Here is a 20,767-nt window from a genome sequence, read left to right as displayed (position 1 = left end):
TAAAAAGATGAAGCAAATTCACCACGAACAAAATATCCAAATTTTAAATAAATGAACAACCAGCATTCATCACTTTTTTCTTCTGCCTCAAACTCCAATGTGGCTCAGCAGGACGACTTTTGTATGAAACGTTGGTATTTTGTGTCTGCAGTGATTTTCAAACTGCCGGGCCTGGGACTTAAACTGTGCTCAGTCATGTGGGAGTCCAGCACCTTAACCACCAAGCCACCTGCTGGCCCGCAATAGAAATGTTTTAATGTAGTTTTTTTTTTTTTTCTTTTTTAAATTAAAAGGATGAAACAAATTCACCACGAACAAAATATCCAAATTTTAAATAAATGAACAACCAGCATTCATCACTTTTTTCTTCTGCCTCAAACTCCAGTGTGGCTCAGCAGGACGACTTTTGTATGAAACGTTGGTATTATTTGGGGGCCAGATAGTGGCATGACAGCACAATGTGTTATGTGTCTGCTCTGTGGGGTTGACCCACATGGGAAGGTCGTGAGTTCACACCCACGACCTCCCTGAGTGCACCAGGCCCTTCACTCGCCTTCACGGCTGGCTGAAGGTGGGGGTAGATCCCAGCACTGGGGGCTCACTCTCTGTGTCTCTTACTCATGCAAGAAGTAAATAAAGTAATTTTAGTGTTCTGAGACAAAGCGGAAGGAAAGTGCGGAAGTGAAAGAGCGGAGGAAAGGAAAATTGGGGAAGAAATAGAGGGGTAAGATATTTGTGGGACACAGACATGGTTGATTATCTGTTGATAAGGTTGTGTGTGGTATTCTCAACTGGACTGAACTGAGGTCTATATCCTGCTAGGTAAAGTCTCTTTAAAATCTAAATGATGTGTAGCTCTTGAATGTATAAATAATAATAATAATATAATTTTCTACCTACATAAAAAAGAAAAAAAGAAACTTAAAAAATTAAAATTTTGATATTTCATTCATTATACATTTAAAAAATATTCCTTTGGGTTCTTAAAATACTGGCTGGAGATGTTATTTGTCCCGATCACTGAGTTTTCTGGGCCCCCTTATATTTGCACTAGAGGTGAATGGCGTCTTGCTGCTCCTAGGCCCTTTGCGTTCTGCCCAGACGGGGGCAGAGTGGTTTCTGAGATGGGCCTCAGTTACTAGCTGGCTCTTATTTCCATCCTCCAAACTGAAAAGCAGTTGTTGGACTATTCCTCTAGTTTGTGGCTATTATAGCCAGACGATATTCCTGTGTTGTCACTTGCTTGTCACAGTTAAAGTCATCTTCAGTGCCAAGTCTCAGGGGAGGGGTTAGTTCTCCGGGGAGAGTGAGAAAGAGAGAGAGAGAGCTCTGTACATACCATGGAGAGTCCGACCACTGCCCAGGCCAGGGCCAGAGCAAGTCCAGGGCCAGAGGGTGGTGGGGTGGTTAAGGTGCTGGATTCCCACGTGGCTGACCATGGTTCAAGGTCCAGACATGGTGGCTTGAAAATAATAACAAATAAATAAATAAATGTATGTAAAAAACAAATGTACAAAGAACTGCTGTACTGTTAACTATGACAGCATCACATTCTCCCTCTCTTTCTTTTTCTCTCGTTCTCTTTCTTCCTTTCTTCCTTTTTTTTCCTTTCCTTCTTTTTTCTCTTTTTTCCCTTTCTTTCTCCCTTTCTCCCTTTCTTTCTTTCTTTCTTTCTTTCTTTCTTTCTTTCTTTCTTTCTTTCTTTCTTTCTTTCTTTCTTTCTTTCTTTCTTTTTCCTTTCTTTCCTCTCTCTCTCTCTCCTTTCTCTTTTTCTCTCTGACTGGGCTTGAATTGCCACTAGAAACCAGGAAGACTTCCTTCTAGGATATTCTGGAAGGCTGAGTGAAATCAGTGAACTTGCAGCTAATTCTGAAGGCAGCTGAATGTTCTCTTCTAATCAAAGCAAGGTACCGAAACATGGAAACCCATAGGCATTGACTCTCTTTTTAAAAGTCAATTTATTAAAAATGTGAGTAGCTAGTACCTTCATTTGGTTCAGAATTTTGAGAGTATAAAAATTACCTTACCATAACTTGGGACCAGTAGGTGGAGTGGTGGTTCAGGGTGCTGGACTCCTACATGGTTGACTGCGGTTCAAATCCTCGACCTGACAGCTTGCTCTCTCTCTCTCTCTCACTCTGTCCCTTTCTGGTCAGATTAAAATAGATAAATAAACAAACAAATAAAGTTAAATAAAATAGATTTTTGTTTTTGGAGAGGCTTTTGCTATACAGCGTGTGCACTCACCAGAAAAACAGAGAGACAGAAAGTGAGAAATCACTCCCCAGGGGGAATGGCCACACCAAAATCCCTTCTCCTCCATTCTCCTCTCAGGATCTTGGGCATGCACACACATGCGCCTGGCATGAGTTTAAGCCACTGGGTCTGGGACTTGAATCCCGGTCTACTACATGGGAGTCCAGTGACATAGCCATTGTGCCAACTGCTGGTCCCTAAGATAATTCTAAAAAAAAAAAAAAAAACTAAACCAAACTTACCATAACTTTAATATGTTTGCAAATTCTTTGACATTCTTCTCATCAAAAGATAGTCTAGTTCCCTTCCCCTTGAATCTGGCCTGGCTGTAATGACTGAATTTCTTGGCCATACTTGAAAAGGATATAAATATATATTCTTTCCTTTTGCTTTTTATTATTTTCTTTTTAATTTGCTAAAGGGTGGATGGGATCACTGAAAAGAGGCAGAGAGAGACAGAGAAAGAGGAAGTAAGAAATCACTCCCATGGGGGATGGCTACACCCGAATTCCTTTTCCATTTCTCCTTTGGGAATTTTGGATGTGCATTTCAAGCTACCAGGTCCAGGACTCAAACTGCGCAGTCAGCCATATGGAATCCAGCTGCCTTCACCATGCCATGGGCCATCCCCTTTTCTCTCCTTTTCACATATTGTTTTGTACCCTGATATTTTTTAAGTGTATTTTTTTAATTTCATGAGAATGAGACATACACAAACACATTGATGCATACACACATGCAGAAAGACAAGCACCTTCAATAGGGTCCCGGTGTGATCTCACACTCTGCACTCCCAGCCAGTCAGGTTCATGGGTGCCCAGGACCATGGCTGTGTGGATCTGGCATTTACAGGTTGACCAGGGAACTGAACCCACGACCTCCCATATGGATTCAGCATCACCGGAGCTTTTTTTCTCCCCTCCTATCAGCACATGTTGGAAATCTTTCATTCCTTTTTATAGCTGAATAATATTTCCTTCTCTGGGTCCCCTTTGGACTTTTCAGTAGTACCGTTTTCCACTGTTACATGTGGCAACAAATAATCTGTACATATGTCATTTTGCATATGTGGATATAAGTACAGGATAAAGGCCATGAAATGGAATCGCTGGGTCGAAGGGTAGGCATGTGTGTAATTTTAATCGATCTTGCCACATTGACCTTTATAGCACTCCAATTTATTTCCCCTTCAATGATAAATGAGTTCTTTTTACTCCAAGCCTCACCAACCAAGTATGTTATAGACTTTTGGACCTTGGCCAATCTGAGAAGCAAAAAAAAGTAGTATCTCATTGCAGTTTTAACTTCTATTTTTTTTTTTTTTAAATGAGTGATGGCAGATATTTTTCATATTTTAAAGAGCCTTTATATATTTACTTTGCTATGAGTGGTATATATCTTTGGCCCATCTATTAAATGGATTGATGGTCTTTTTAAAAACTTAATTTGTAGGAAAACACACATAGTGGGGAACTTAGACCTTTGGGATGAAAGAGGTAAATTTTTTATCGATTTGTCATTTGTATGCTCAACTTCGCTCATAGCATTTATTGCCTAGAGAAAGTTCATTTTACTTTCCATGGTAGAATTTTATCAGTCTCGTCTCAATGGCTTTCAAGTCTTGGAAATGTCTTCCCCATCCTCAGGTACTATAAAACAATTTTCTCATGCTTTTTTCTACTACTTTGGAGTTTTAATTTTTTTACATTTGGAATGTATCCAGGTGTAAGGTGTGAGGTATGGATCCAAGGTATTTGGAGGTATTTTTTCCAAGATGGCTTCTGTATCGATCCAACACTACTTATCAAATGATATATTTTCTCTTCCTTCATTTGAGATGTAATCTACATCATGTATTATTATGTTGCCACATTTCAACTTCTTCTGTGTGTGTGCTAGAGGGTGAGTGTACTCACCAGAAAAAGAGATAGAGAGATAGAGAGGGCAAGGAGAAAATACTCCCTCGCTCCCCATGGGGAATGGTCATGCTTCAATCTCTTCTCCATCTTTCCCTCCTCTCTGGACTTTGGGCATGTTTCTCAAGTCACTGGGTCCAGGACTCAAACCATATAGTCAGCTGTGTGGGGTCTAGCTGCCTTAACTAGCAGGCCACAGGCCGACCCATAAACTTGACTTCAGTTCTACTTGTCCACAGACTTTTTGTCCTTGTGTGTGCTCAGTCTCCACTCGCATATCCTCCACATGCTCCTTTCCATCTGTGTGGATTTTTAAGCTCATTTATTTACCTGCTGTTTTGGGGAACTATGTGCCCGGTGCTGCTCTGGGTAATGGGGATGCAGCAGTGAACAAAACAGCGAAAAAAGAGATCTCTGCCCTTTCTTTCTAGGAAGCTTATGGAGTTTGCTATAATGTAAGTACATACAATTAATCACTTATACACACACAAACACATATATAATATTTTTTGTATTTATATGATATATATGCATATACACATGCAGACACAAACACACACACACACACACACACACAGCAGCCATTCTGGAACATTCCTTCATTTGGTTGGCAGCACCCTGGCTTTCCTTTGGGAACCACCTTCCCGCTTCTGGCTAAGGGAGCTAGTGAGATGACATCAGATCCTTGCCCTTTATGATTGAATAAGGACTCTGTACCCTTTTTGTTATTTAATTTTTTAAGAGAGATTTTTCCTATAGCGCGTGTGCACTCTCCAGAGAGACAGAGAGAGATGGAGACAGAAAATGAAAAATCACCCCCCAGGGGAATAGCCATGCTGCAGTCCCTTCTCGTCTAGTCTCATGTCGGGATTTTGGGCACACGTGCAAAATGCACACATGCACACATGCACACGTGCCTGGCATGAATTTCAAGTCTCTGGGTCTGGAACTTGAACCATGGTCAACCATGTGGGAGTCCAGAGACATAACCATTATGCCATCTGCTGGTCCCTTGTTTTTATTATTATTATTAATTTTTAAATGAAATATTTTGGAGAGGTTTTTGCTATAGGGTGCGTGTGCTCGCCAGAAAGACACAGAGAGAGACAGAGAGACAGAAAGCGAGAAATCACCCCCCAGGGGGGATGGTCACGCCGCAATCCCTTCTCCTCCATTCTCCTCTCAGGATCTTGGACATGCCTGTGCACACTCCTGGCATGAGTTTAAGGCATGTTTAAATGACAAATAATAAAGTAAAATAAAGTAATTCTTTTTTTAAAAACAAAAAGAATTACTTTTCCTCCTGTTGCATTCTGCAATCATTTTGTCCATTGCATCTAGGTACTCTGTCCTAGTTAGTCAGCCAGAAATTAGGAGATGATCCCTCAAACCCATCCTCTCTGGCAGAAAATCTGTGTATCATACCCAATCTGCAGGGAGGCAGATGTACGTACCCTACTCTTCATGGCTTCATCCCGACTCCTTGCCCTGGACACCCTGGTGGCATTGGGACTATTTACCATATTAGTTGCCCAGGTCACTTGGTTTTGAGGAATTTCGGTCCACTTTTTGTCAGCTACAGGCACCTGTTTATCAGCCTCACACTTAAGCATAACTCCTTGGGGAGGTCATGTGTGTGCATCCGTGATATGCAAATTATACAAATCTTTGTGCTAGTAAAGAAATCTCTCACTCTGCTGATGGCAATATCACCAAGGATTTCCCTTAGGTCACTTCTTTTATAAGAGGACTATGTCCAGGGCCAGCAGGTAGCGTGGTGGTTAAGGTGCTGGACTCCTATGTGGTTGACCACAGTTCGAGTCCTGGACCTGGCAGCTTGCTTTCTCATTTTCCCTCTGTTTCTCTCTCTCTCTGGTCAAATTAACACTATGACTACTATTACTAATCAATAAAATTAAATAAAATAATGTTTTTAAAAGGACTATGTCCATTTTCAAAGGCTTCTGATTCTAAGATTATCCAATTTCTTTAATAGAATAAATTAAAAAATCTTCCTACCAAACTATCATAATGGTGATCGTTAGGAAAACAGAGGTTGTTTACCCAGTCACTTACTTCTTTCCTACCTAGTCTCAAATCCCGTTCCATGTGTTTGCACGTTCTGTTCTTCAAAAATGTGGAGGTTTGAGGATGAGTTGAGTTGTGGGCTTTTATGGATGGTAGAGTTAATTTAATTCTACAATGGAACTCCGGGAATCCTGCCTATGGGTAGAAAGTGTTCTAGCACTTGGGCCTGTTGGGACCCAGCTTCAACCTCGTGGTTCAAAAACGTGAAATTGACCAGTGAGGGAAGAGAGTGCACTGTTGTCTACTTTATAAAAACAAAATCCGTCCTGTGTGAGGAGCCCTTGTGAGGGAAATGACTTTAATACAGTCATTAAAGGCATCGGCAGAGGTTTGACCTGCTTCCTTGATCTAACCTTCTGTATGCTCAAAAAAATTGGACTCTGATCTGAGATAAAAGAATTCTGTTGTCTTCAAAGAGAATGCCCAGTGCTCCTGCTCTACTTTCAGCAGCTTTCTGTTCTGCGGCCTCTCAGATCTGGGCTATAAAAGTGCTGTTAGTTCTTGCCTGAAGTCTCTCCCTCTGAAAGGAAGTGATGCACACAATCTTAGAACAAGTTTTGGACTTGAGAATAATTGCCATTGGGTCTATATGAATGCCTGAATGTCATTGCAGTGGTCTCTATGGGTCCTACTGGGTCCTGAATGAAGAGTGGATACACTCTTCCTCAATGCTAGCTGGGAATGGAGTTTCTGCAACTCACAGACAAAAGCATCTCCTCAGGTGCAATGGACGGGATTGCATCTCTTTGAAATTCCTATGTTGACTCCTAAGTCAGCCCCCCATTGTGACTATATTTGTAGACAAAGCCTTTACAGAGAGAGGTAATAAAGGTTTATGAGGTTGTACTTGTGGGCCCAATCCAACAGCTCTGGTGTCCTTTGTAAGAAAGGAAGGGACACCAGAGATGTCCGTGTTCGGGGAAAGAGCACCTGTGGACAGAGGCAGAAGGCGGCCATCTGCAAGTCAGAGAGATGGCATGGGAGCAACATACTGACACTTTGGTCTTAGGCTTCCAGCCACCAGAGGAAATGGGTTTCTGTTTTTTTCTTTCTTTTTAGCTTTTTCTTTAGCCATTAGGGCAGGTATCATGCTGAAGGAAGACAGAGAGAGACAGAGAGAGGGAAAGTAAGAAATCACTCCTTGGAAGGGTTGACTATACTGCAATCCCACCTCCTCCATTCTCCTCTTGGGATTTTGGGCACGCATGCACATACACACGTGCCCTGTGTTATTTTCAAGCCACTGGATGTGGGATTCGAATCACATTGACCATGTGGGAGTCCAGCACCTCAACTGCCATGCCACCTGCTGGCCCCAGTTTCTGTCGCTCAAGCCATCATGTCTGTTGTATTTTGTAATGGCAGCCCAGGCAAACTAGTACAGTGGATCACCCCACCTTCATGAGTTCTCTGCCTCTGTTGGGGCCATGAGGGCTTGATCTCCCCTTTAGGCTATTGGCAACAGAGCTTCAGTGTACCAGTCATTGAAAACCCTCACACGGGGAAACCAGAGCCTGAGCCCTGGCTAATGCCTGCCTGCCACACCACAGTTGTGGCCCGAATAGAGAAGACACCTCTGGGAATGCCTTTTCCTAAGAGCATTCTGGTGCCTCCAGAGCTTCTAAGAAGCAACCACATGCTTTGGTTCAAAGAGTAATGAAGAGGATTCAGAGTCCAGCTAGAAAAGTCACTGATGGCAAGACCAGAGGGTGATGGTGGGAAGGGGGGAGAGTAGGGAGAGGTAAGAGGATACCGGAAGAAGAAAGGTGTCTCAAGGAATGAGGAGGAGGGCCATCTGGTGGTGTGTTGTTTAAGGCTATTAGATTCAACATGGCCGACTGTGCAGTTCAAATCCCAAACCTGGTAGCTTAAAAAACACGTTGAGCGTATGTACGGGTATGCCCCAGATTCCAAGAGGAATGAGAGAGGAAGAAGGAATTGCAATGTGGCCATCCTCCCCCTTGGGCGTGTGGGGGGGTGCTTCCTCAGTTTCCCTCTCACCCCATCTCTCTCCAGGGAGTATGAGCCCTATAATAAATTAAAAAAAAAAAAGAACAACGAAAGCTGGTGGAAAACTTTGGAAGGTTTTTTTCCCCCCTAAAATAATTATTTATTTATTTAATTCCATTTATCATTATTATTATTTTAATTTGGCCAGAGAGAGACAGAGAGAGAGAGAAAGGGAAAGGGAGAAAACAAGTCACAAGGTCCAGGACTCGAACTGTAGTCAGCCATGTAGGAATCCAGATCCCTACATGAGCTGGGTAGGGCCCGGAAAGAAAGGAAGAGGTTTGTCGATGGGGCACAAGAGTGAAAAACCATGGCTATTGTGAAGCCACAGGTGTGATGTGAGGTGAATTGAGTATGGCCTGGGGAAGCAAGGCTTGAACTCACTTCCACCGGCACAGAAGCTCCGGTGCTGTCTGCACAAGGCCCCACTGAAAGAGCCACTTGCTGCGGCTCCAGGAGGTGCCCAGTCCCCCAGGCTCTCCTCTGGTAGTGATGCTCATGGACAGCAAGGGGGTCAGCCCAGGGCAAGACGTTACACGCAGAGCTCCTGAAATCACAGGGGGCGAAATACTGGAGAAAAGGCACTGATGTGAGTGCCATTGCAGCCACCCTCCTCCTGGCTCTAGGGGAAACAGCTTTCATTACCAAGCTAGGTAGATAGAGGCATTATTTATTTTTTAAGAGAGATTTTTGCTTTGTGCTTGCTGGAGAAACAGAGACAGAAAGTGAGAAATCACCCCCCAGAGGGGATGGCCACACCGCAATCCCTTCTCCTCCATTCTCCTCTCGGGATCTTGGGCACACATGCACACGTGCCCGCTATGAGTTTTAAGCCACTGGGTCCGGGACTCAGACTGCAGCCTGCTACATGGGAGTCTAGTGATGTAACCGTTATGCTATCTGCTGGTCCCAAGGCATTAGTTTTTACCAGGACTATCAATGTCCTCCTTTCCCTGGCTCACACTGAGTCAGCCTACGTCCAATACCAGCCCAGGATCTCTCACATTTTAAAATAAACATATCATCCCCCTTTCGAGAGTTTCCCACCGTGCTTTCCCACACTTTCACCTCCCACCGTTATTCAGATGTCCTCCTTGCTCTTTTCAGAATCCCGATTTCTCCAACTGTCACTTCTGACTGCACCACTAGCAAGCACAGCCTTCACAGGCAGCCAGCGTGGCTCCGCTCCTTGGAGACGTCCCTGGCTGGAAGGCCAGCCAGTTGTCTCCTCCAACCAGGAGTTGTCCAGCTCTGAAGGCATTTCCCTTACTCTGCCAATTCTCTGGCTTGCTTTTCAGAAACTGAGGGCAGCAGCATTGTGATGCCATGAGCCGTACCTTGTACCTTTCAAGGCGGGCGTTTGATGCTCTCTGCATTTGATCCCTCATCTGCAGAAATGCCATACACTTGGCCTTGCCGCTCCATGGCTGAGAGCAGTGTCTTGGCTTTCTAGAATACTTTGCAACTCCTGTAACTAAACGCAGACAACGATGTCTGATTCTAGCATTGGATAAGAGATCACAGTTTCTTAAAAGGGGATTTGTTGGAAATGAAATCATGTTTGTGGGAGTGGCACAGTTTCTTCCTTTTTCTCTTTTCTTTTTTTTTTTGTGGGGGGGGAGAGATTTTTGCAATAAGGCGTATGCACTCTCCAGAGAGACAGAAAGCAAGAAATAACCCCCCTAGGGGGATGGCCATGTCGCAATCCCTTCTCCTCCCTTCTCCTCTTGGGACTTTGGGCATGCATGCACATGTGTCTGGCATGAGGTTTAAGCCGCCAGGTCCAGGATTTGAACCATGGTCAATTATGTGGAAGTCCAGCAACGGAACTGCTATGCCATCTGGTGGTCCTGAGCAGCAGTTTCAAAATGGAGAGAGCAGAGACTTTGAGAAGGCATTGACTGTAGTTTTTTTTTTTTTTTTTTTCCCATCTCGAAGAATAACTTTAAAGAAAAACGAACTTTGCCACATTAGAGGAGTCTATGTAGAGAGCAGTTTTAAAATGTGCATTTGTTCGCACATGCAAGTACGAACCTCTTGGGTTCATCTTCGTGCAATTGCTTTCCGTTTCGCTCTAACTCAACAGCTGTAAAATGGCTTTGGTAAATCGCACTAGTACGTTTCCATTAACATTAGCACAATTTATGTCAACGGCACTGACACGACTGTCAGCCTCGAAAGACCCTAACCTTCTCGTGCACAGAGAACACACTTCTGTGTCACACCTACAGTTTTTCATACATTGCGGTGCCATTTGTCTATCTCATTTCCATTTTGTTCTCTGGACTCGGAAGGCTCCTAGCTCATCAATCAGCTTTAGTGTCAGCGAGGCGTAGTTTGAGTTGGTACGGGCGCCTGCTATTCCTCCCTCCTTTGGCATGACTTTTTAGAGCCATGAATGAGGTTTTCTTTGCCGAATAGCTACCTTTGTGTGTTGCAAAGATGGACGATCACTCGGTTTTGAAACCGCACTCTGTCGGGTCACGGTACCATCCATTATTTCATAAATAGATTCTCTGATTGGAACATAAACAAAGGCTTACGGATCCCACCCATTAGGAATCATTACCCCAGGCTTACAGTTTTTACGAAAGTCACAGTGGCACTGCCAGTCCTCAAGTTCATAGCCCGTGCTCTAAACGAACTCTACGATTGACTCAACTAAGAACTGAATTGGTGCTTCTTGCACTTTTTGTGGAGAAGAAATGATTCAAAAAAAGAGAAAATAATGACCCAGCAGGTGGCATGGTAGTTAAGGCACTGGACTCCCACATGGCTAACTGTGGTTTGAGTCCCAGACTTGGTGGCTTGAAAATCACAAATAAATAGATAAATAAGTGTTTTAAAAAATGAAAATGCTGCTTAACGAAGGTGTCAGAAGTGTATAAAACTGAACCTACCAATTACAAATCAATACTAATTAGAAAAAAGAATTTAAGGCGACTCATTACTATAAAAAGGCTTTAAAACCAAAAGTAAAAAATTCTTCACAAAAAGGAAGAAATCAACTGTAAAACTAGAAGGGCTATTTAGTAACTATGTTATAAAAAGTGGTTTGAGATCAAAGAGAATTGTAGAAAGGCTTAATGAGGTATTATTTTGGTTTCCCTATTGGAAAAACTCACAATTTTGAATTTTCTTTTTAACTACTTTGGCAAAATACCAGGAAAAAAATAGTTGTAAGATTACAGACTGTTCTAGAGCTGGGCATGAAATAAAAAGGAATCGTTGGGCACCCAAGTTACTCATTCAAGATGAAGGCAGCATTATGAATGTTTTGGTCATTACATAGAACATGTAGGATAAATAGCTCTTGGGCATGGACTGATTAGCAGAGAAGTGGCACATTGTTAAAAGAACTCTCATCCCTAAGAAAATCTACAGGGGCCAGCAGGTGGCGAAGTGGTTAAGGTGCTGGACTCCCACATGGCTGGCCATGGCTCAAGTCTCAGAGCTGGCAACTTGGAAACCATGCTGGGCACATGTGTGTGCATGCCCCAAAATCCAGAGGAAAATGGAGGAGAAGGGATTGTGGCATTCCATCACCCTGGAGGGTGATTTCTTACTTTACCTCTCTCTTTCACTCTCTGGCAAGTGCATGTGCCCTACGGCAAAAACAAAAAACTAATAAAGAAATTAAAAAATAAACCAAAAAAAGAAAAACTCTAAATGATACCTAGAAACTACAGTGAAAGTCTTCTATCTGTAGCTGACAAACTAGTGGGGTAAATGACCCAGAGAAAAATAGAAGGTTCAAGGAAGCTCCACTCATTTGCTAGAGTTTATTAAAGTAGAATGTGTTAACTCCCTTTCAAGATTCAGGGGGTCTTCTAGCACCTGATGAACACAAACTTATTCCAGCCAATCCATTTTTGAGATAGAGCAGTGAACTGTTCACCTGCATGTTAGAGTAAAACTGTAATATAAAGTCCAGGAAAGCAGCGATATTTGCCCGACTTAATGCTTATAACCTATATTAGCAGCTCCTGAAACAGAGCCTTGCATATGCTAAATGCTCTACTGGTATTCATTGAAATGAATTAAATAGGCCTAGAGAGAGTCAAGACTTTTACATAAGCCAAGAAAGAGAGAGTCAACAAAACAAGAGGTGGACGTTTTGTTGGAACTTGGTTGGAATGCAGGTAGGTCAGGAAGTGGGGGGCAGAAGCACTGAAAAGAAGTAGGCAGGATTTAGAGTCCAAGAGGGTAGAGAGTCAGAAAGGATTTCAGCCTTCTAATCTCAGCACACACACGCATCTTAAGCCTTACATTATTGGGTTCTCTCTGTAACTATGGACAGATTTGCATTCAGTGGAGTTCAACCTCCCTGGAGCAGGTTGGAATGTTTATAGATACGATGGCTCTGCAGGGGGCAGGGCCAGAAGGGTTTGCTTTGTCTTTGACAAAGGGTTTTCAAAACCTTTGTGGAAAAATGTGTATTATGAAAAAACTATGGGGCAACCCATTTTCCAGGACCCCTCCCTTCTCCTTGGGAGCTCTGTTTTTCTTTCCCTCTCCTTCAATGAACTCCCCACTTTGCTATATCTACTCTCTGTGTCCGGTCTCTAATTCTTCCTGAGTGCGGGGCACAAACCCATGTCTCACTGCGAGTGCTGGTCCTGATCACCCCGGTGCCCCTGAGTTCCTGTGTCATGTTTTGGTGCATTGGCTGGGAAATATCTAGACTCCCCTTCTGCACATCGGAATGACTATGAACTTCTTATGAATTGTTGGATTTAACTGAGTATGCAAGAAGATCTCACTGGTGGAGTTGAGTGGCCACAATTTGGGACCTGTAGTAGAAAAAATTCAATAGGTACCCCTTAGTGGGTGGCGTGACAGGCTGGGGTGTGGGATTTTTGTCCCAGAAAGTGGGAAAACTTGTAGCAACTACAGTATGTGGTGACTTTCTTCTTCAGATTGTCAGTCACAGCGGTTATGTGCAAATCAGCTGGAAGAGAGTTGAAGAAGATGTAGACAAAGCCAGATGACAGATTAAGAAACAAGCAAAGCAGCACCTGAAGTCAACAATGTAATAGAAGAAGCAACAGAATTGATCAAGGAGAACATTGTGCTATCCAGTGAATTCATGGGAGACATTTTGCTAGGCCTTGCATCTTAAAGACATGAGCATTCCACCCTAGTGGACTTAACTGTGAGAAGAAATGTATGGAGACAAGGGGTCTCTCAACAGTGCGTGCCACCAGTGACACCCGGGAAAGGAGAAAAACTAGCTGGAAAATACTGAACTCACAACTTAGCATTTTGCCACCTGAAGTTGGTATTATAAAATAATCCATACGGTATGTGGACAGTAGTATTCCTGAGCAAAACATTGCTTTTATAATGTTTTAAACATTTGCATCTGTGGAGAACTTAGCCTATGAAATATCACCACTGGTTTTATATATATGTGTGTGTGTGTGTGTGTATAAATATACATATATATATATACACATATACATATATATGTATGTGTGTATATATATATATATATGTGTATAAATATACATATATATACACATATACATATATATGTATGTATATATATACATATATATATATATTTGGATTTAATTCCCAGTGAAATATTATCCTCTTTTTATTTAAATAAAATGTTCTTCATTGTGCTTTTAAAAAGGGGAAAAAAAGAAAAAACTATGTATGGATTGCAGAAATTTTTCTAACACCAAGGAAACCTTATACTTTAATTTTTTCCATGAACATTTTGAAGTTCCTCATATTTGTGAAACAAGGGATCCCTTATATGGCAGAGCTGAAATACCTAGTTCTGGGGGTAGGGGTGGGGAGGTACAACCATAGATAAAATCAGTTCACCATATGAATTATTTAAGAAATCTTTGGGATACCACCTGTATCTCAGGAAGGGCCATGACATGACAGGAAGGACCATGACATGACATTATCCATCCCTGGATAATACTCTAACAGAAACAATCCCGTGTTAGTGGCCCACTGAAACAGTCTAGGGTATAGTGAATAATGTTCCCTGACTGTAATCTCATAGAGAGAAAACATAGTGCAGGATGAATAAAATGGAGTAACTATGCCAGTCAGTTAGTCAGCAATGAAATGGAAGCCTGCCCTGGCCAAAGCCATGTCCCGAGTCAGTAGAAATTGAACAATGATTTATTGTTTCCTTTTGTATCTTACTTGCATAATTTCATTTTATTCTCATAGTACTCATAATAATATTAATCATTATATTAATATTATAATAATTATCATATTCCTTTCAGACTTCAGAAAATCAGCTAGAAAGTGACATATCTAGGATTAAAATTCATATTTGTCTCATGCCAAAGCCACTGCCTTTTCCACCTTACTCCACTTTATCACTAATTGTGCTATTGGAAGGCAAAGACAAAGGGAGAATCTTGAAAGTAAAAAGAGAAGCAACTTATCACATACAGGTAATCCTTGATAAGACTTAAAGCTGACTTCTGATCAGAAACCATGAGAGCCAGAAGGCAGTGAGATGCCATATTCAAGTGATGAAAGACAAAATCTATCAATCGAGAATTTTATATCCTGCTATACTATCCTTCACAAATTAAGACATTTCCAAATAAAATATGAACATGTTTGCTACTACCAGATGTTCTCTGCAAGGAATATGAAAAGCAGATCTTCAGGCTAAGCTTAAAAGACAGTAAACTATTATTTGAATCCACACAAAGAAATTAAGAGCATTGGTAAAGATGACAGTATAAAAGACTATGAATTTATTTTTTGGGTCCTACTCCTCTTTTTTCATATCTGCTAAATGACAACTGCATAAAGCAATAAATACAAATCAGTGGTGATAGGGACACAAACAAAAGTGGGAGTATAAAGTTGTGTGGGAGCCAAGTTTTACTATACACATGTTTAAAACACAAAACTACCAAAACTCATTAAAGAAAAGGTAGGAAATCTGAAGAGACTTTTCAGAAAAAGAAAAATGTGGGACAAGTTTGCTTCATTGGTGAATTTTACAAAACATTTAAAGGAGAATTAACACCCCTCATTCTAAAATGCTTCCAAAAAATGGACCAGGAGAGAATACATCCTAATTTATTCTCTGAGACCAATATTACCACAGTTTCAAGCCAGATAACTTATAAGAAGAAATGAAAATTACAGTTCAATCTCTCATATAAATATAGATGCAAAAAATCCTCAACACGATATTAGCAAACTGAATCTAGCAGTGTATTAAAAAGATTATACACCATGACCAAGTAGAATTTATCCCAGGAAGCCCTGGTTGTTTCAACATGCACAAATCAATCAACAGAACATGCTACGTTAATAGATTAAAGGAGAAAAACACAATTAATTCAGAAAAAGTATGTGACAAAATCCAACCCTTTCATTATTTAAAAACAAAACAAAACAAAACAAAACAAAAAACCCCACTTAGAATAGAAGGGAACTTCCCCAATTTGATAAAAGGAATTTATGAAAAACCCAAGCTAGGACCACACTTAGTGGTAAATGACTGAAGCTTCCCTCCAAAGTCAGGAACAAGACAAGGTTATCTTCTCTTGCCAGTCCTATCAAAATCCCAGCTGTATTTTCTGCAGAAAATGACAAGTTGATCCTAAAGTTTATATAGAAATTTAAAAGGCCCAGAATAGCAGAAATAATCTTGGAAGAGAACAAGTAGGAAGACTTAACACTTCACAGTTTCAAAACTTACTACAATGCTACAATAATCAAGATGACATGGTACTGGTATAAGGATGGACACATTGATTAATAGAACAGAATTAAGAATTTAGAAATGAACTCTTAAACTTCCAGTTAATTCATGTTCAACAAGAACTCCAAGACAATTCAATAGAAAAATAACATTCTATTGTACAAGCTGGCTATCTACATACAAAAGAATGAATTTTGACCCCTACCTAATGCCACATGTAAAGTCAACTCAAAGTGGATCAAAGATTTAAATATATGAAGCTATTTGAAGGAAATATGAGTGTAAATCTTCTTGAACTTGTGTTAGGCAACTGTTTCTTTAAAATGATGTAGAAAATATAAGCAACACAATAAAAAAATGGAATCGGAAGCTTTAAAAAGCGATAAATATATAATAATGAATCCAATTTTGATTATGTTGAACTTTATACCAACAAAGTCATAAATCATTACTTGAAATAGATTTTTTTTTAAATGGTGAAAGGACCCCTGGAGGCAATAGACCCAGCAAAGCCATCGTGTGACTCTGGCCACACAAGCAAAGTAGGTGAATTTGGGAGATACTTTGAAGATGAACTCTGGTTGCATGTGGGGATCACATAAATGGGTTGTGGATGGTGGTGTTGACTGCTGAGATGAGAAGCAATGGGGGAAGACTGAAGTTGGAGGAGCAAGGATGAGTACAGTTTTGCACCTATTTAATCTGGGGTACCCATGGCTCTGTGTGTGGCCCTACTGTGTGTAACTCTACTGTGGTCAGATTAGCCAAGTTTCATTTATTCTTTGTAATGAAGACATAAAAATTGCTTCACTAAACAGAAGTGTTTTTTTTTTTTTTTTAAGTTTATCGATATCTATTTCTTCCCTTAGAGAAAGACATAGGCACCTCCAACAGGGTCCTCAGACTGTGACCCTCCACTGTCTCAGCCAGCTCAAATAAAGGCATGTGTGCACATGCCCAGCATGCAGGGAGACCTTGGGATGTGAACCCAGGACCTTCCCATATGGCCTCAGCATCGCTGAACATGGTGTCACTGCTGTGCCACCATGGCTGGCCCCCAATGCTGCTTTTTGATATGACATTTGTTACACTGGAATTTTACCTATTTTATAGTTATTATAGTAATCTGAAGTGTGAGAACCACTTGGAGCAATCCAAAGAAGTATTATTCATTTACTGAAATGTATAAACTCTATCAGAACTAATTACATCTTGCAAGATAGGGAGAAACCATGTTGATTTAAAAATTCAAAAAAAGAAAAGAAAAGTAAGAAAACCCCAAACAGTTATTCTCCCAGCTCTTCTTTGCACATCGAGGCAGATAATACATGAATGTCGAAGCATAAATGACAAATTATATTAAACAAGCCATGCTACATACATCTCATTGGAAACTCATCAGAAAAGAAAACGCAGCAGCTGCCAGATATGCTAACGATCAGATCAGGAGGAAGCGAATGTCTTTTTGAAGCTCTCCGAAAGGATTTTTACAACTGAAGCGTTAAAAACCAGAGAGACTATCCATTTGATGATGACCTTCGGAACATTTTGACAACATCCTCCGCTCCTATTTCACAAAAACCTTTGTTTCTTCAATTACATCTGAGATTGTGGTGCCCTTGGTAAATGAGAACGAAATCAGCCTCTTTGCAAAATGATTAGATTAGAAAGAGATGGCATCCAATTTAGTCTTTTTTTTTTTTGGTATGGAAATAAAACCTGACCCAACATGTCATACTCAAAGAGCAGCTGAACTCCACCAGATGATCTGTCCCGAGAAATGCCCGCATCATCATTTTGATAATTTCCTTTTCCTGAAACATCAGCAGAAGTACTTTTGGGGTAAAATTAACTTTATGCTAAGTATCTTTTACTTTTCTATTTCCTTCCAACAATGATTAATTTGGGGGATCTACAGGTGCCATATAATCCCTATACGAGATCTCACTACCCCTTTTATCCCTTTCCACCCTGATGCCTGGGGTAATGGTCAGGCCGAAAACAATTAAGCAGAATGTAGGTCAGTTCACCAGGTGATAATTTACCCATTCCTTTGGCTCCTCACTCTGAAGCTGCCGAGGCTAGCTAACAGGATGGCGGGTGCTATTTTGAGTGGAGATGAAAGAAAAGGATCTTCAAAGGATGTGGCTGCACCATGGAGGACATTTAGCGAGCACGCACGTGGGAGAGAGCCTGCAGGAGGGGATTCTCAGGTTCAAGAGAAGCTAGCTATCGGGAAACTCAGAGGCTACATCTACTAACACATTCCTTTTAAAAAGAGGGAGGAGAAAATGTGTAGTGTAAGAAACCTATGGAAAGGTTGGATCGTTCTGTGAAGAGGATTGGCCCGGGACTCAAGTGTTGGATTCTAGCCCCCTGCAGGCCACCAAAACTACGAGTGTGTGAGACGTTTTGTCTCTTTGGTCTCAGTTTCCTCATCTGTAAATGAAGATGTCAGTCAATCTTTTGGACCCACTTTTCCATGAAAATAAATTTTTAAAGTTTATTTATTTCTTCAGAGAGTGAGAAAGAGAGAGAGAGACAGTCACTCCCAACAGGGTCCTCACATCACAATTTTCCCCTTGCTCCAGCGAGTCAGGAACATGGGCCCGTGTACACCCAGTGTGTTCAGGGAGGTCTCTGGAGGCAAACCAAGAACCTTCCCACATGGGTCAGGCTCACAGAGCATTGTGCTTCTGCTGTGCCACCTTCCACCCCGGAAAACCACGATGGTCTTAGAATCTTCTGTTTATTAATCATCCCCTTTCCATTAGGTGTTGATTTTTCCAGACTGGCAATCTTGTCTTCTTATAAAGTGTGGCAGGCAGAATAATGGCCCTCCAAATATGTCCCCATCTAATCCCTTGGAACCTGTGGACTTGGACATGTTACCATACATGGTGAAAGGACTTTGTAGATGTGATTAAGCCAAGGATCTTGAGATGGAGGATTACCCTGGATTATCCTGGTGGGCCCAATGTATTGGGTTGTTGAAAAAAATCAAGATGCATTTTTGCATAGAAAAACAGAAGAATAAATAATGATTTTTTCTGATGACCCCATAATTATAAAACTCCTTATAAGAAGGAGACAAGACTGTCTGGGTTAGATAAAGAGAAGAGATTTGAGGATGCTCTGCTGCTGACTTTAAACAGAAGAGGGCTTGGGACCAGCAGATGGTGCAATGGTTCTGTTACTGGACTCCTGCATAATCAACAGCAGTTTGAATCCTGGTTCTGGTATTTTAAACTCAATGCCTGTGTTGCTCAAGATCCCAAAAGGAAAATGGAGCAGGGAATGCAGCATAGCCATCCCCCCCGCAGGGGATGATTTCTTGCTATCTGTCTCTCTGTCTCTGTCTTTCTGTTGAACACATATGCCCTACAGCAAAAACCTCTCTTCAAACCAACAAACAAAGATGGGGGAGTGGCTCTATAGCCTAGTGGCTGAGGGATCCAACTCTGACATGGCTGACTGTGGTTCAAGACCCAGTCCAGGCAGCTGGAGAAACACACTGAGTGTGTGTGTGTGTGTGTGCATGCCCTAAGTCTGATGGGATTGAGGGATGGAGAAGAGGGTGATACAGCATGACCACACCCCATTGGGTTGGTGCTTTCTCTCTCTGTCTCTGTCTTTATTTTTGTCTCTCTCGCTCTGATGAACACGTGTCATCTAGCAATTAAAAAAAATAAAAATAATTTTAAAAGAGAGAGAGAGAAGGCCACGAGCCAAGCAAAGTAGGTTCTAGAAGCCAGAAAAGACAAAGAAATTGATTCAGCCTTAGAGCCCCAAGAAGCTGCCTCCACGGAGTCAGACTCCCATGCAAACCAGCCACTGAAGAGGTAGCTCTGCTCTGGCCCTACCTTAGTCAGGTTCCAACAGGATCAAACAGAATAGGAAGAGCCAGGGTAGTAGAAATGCAGCTGGGAGGTGATGTTGCTGCGACTGTAGCATGGCTACAGAAGGAAGGTAGCATGGCTTTCAGAAACTGCAGACAGAGAGACAGACTGTCAGACAGACAGTCACCATAGATAGCTTTTAGACAGTCAGCATAGATAGCTTTTAGACAGCGTGAAGAACACACTGAGGCCAACCCATGGCCTGGTGGTTGAGGTGACTGGATCCCATATGACTGACCATGTGGTTCAGGTCTCAGACCTAGTGACTAGAGAAACATGCTGGTCATGTGTGTGTGTGTGTGTGTGTGTGTGTGTGTGTGTGTATGCCCAGAATCCTGAAAGGAAGGAGAGATGGAGAAGGGATTGCCATGTGACCATGTCCCATGGGGGGTGCTTTCTCAATTTATCTCTCTCTCTGGTGAGCACATGTGCCCTCTAGCAAGAAGATTAAAAAAAAAAAAAAGGAGGAGCTGGTAGATGGCATGGTGTTTGAGGCATTGGACTTCTACCTGGCCAACCACAGTTCGAGTCCCAGACTTGGCAGCTTGCTTTCTCTCTCTCTCTGGTCAAAATGAGGAATAATAATTAATTCTTGAAAAAAAAAAAAGGCATACTGAGGTGACCAAAACAAAGGAGGAGAGACAGTACAGGAAAATAAGAGAAAATGAACCAGACAGGAGAGAAATAATAACCAGGGATCCTTGCTAAATGACTGCAATAATGCTTTCATGAGAAGGGATCAATGGTTAATACCTGGGAGTATTTTAGTTTTATCACCGCGGTCATTATTTTATAGGTTCATTATATTTAGACACAGAAAGCTTTAGTTAACCTCCCGTGAAGTTCATTTAAAAATGTGTACGTTCTGATCTTTGTAACTAGCTCAGTCG

The 20,767-nt window shown here is 41.6% G+C and overlaps 1 long non-coding RNA gene across 1 annotated transcript in view; it reads left to right on the top strand.

Annotated features, from left to right (window-relative positions):
- LOC102469624 (uncharacterized) overlaps positions 1-16,900 on the top strand; it is a 23,036-nt gene extending 6,136 nt beyond the window's left edge. The window contains exons 2-3 of the long non-coding RNA XR_333413.3: positions 13,190-13,573; positions 14,531-16,900. This is a non-coding gene — a long non-coding RNA (uncharacterized LOC102469624). The remainder of the gene's footprint in view (positions 1-13,189; positions 13,574-14,530) is intronic.
- The last annotated feature ends 3,867 nt before the right edge of the window (positions 16,901-20,767 follow it).

Source organism: Tupaia chinensis, unplaced genomic scaffold, assembly GCF_000334495.1.
Source record: "Tupaia chinensis unplaced genomic scaffold, TupChi_1.0 Scaffold000048_1, whole genome shotgun sequence".
NCBI classification, from domain to species: domain Eukaryota; kingdom Metazoa; phylum Chordata; class Mammalia; order Scandentia; family Tupaiidae; genus Tupaia; species Tupaia belangeri.
This window is presented reverse-complemented; position numbering and strand designations above follow the sequence as displayed.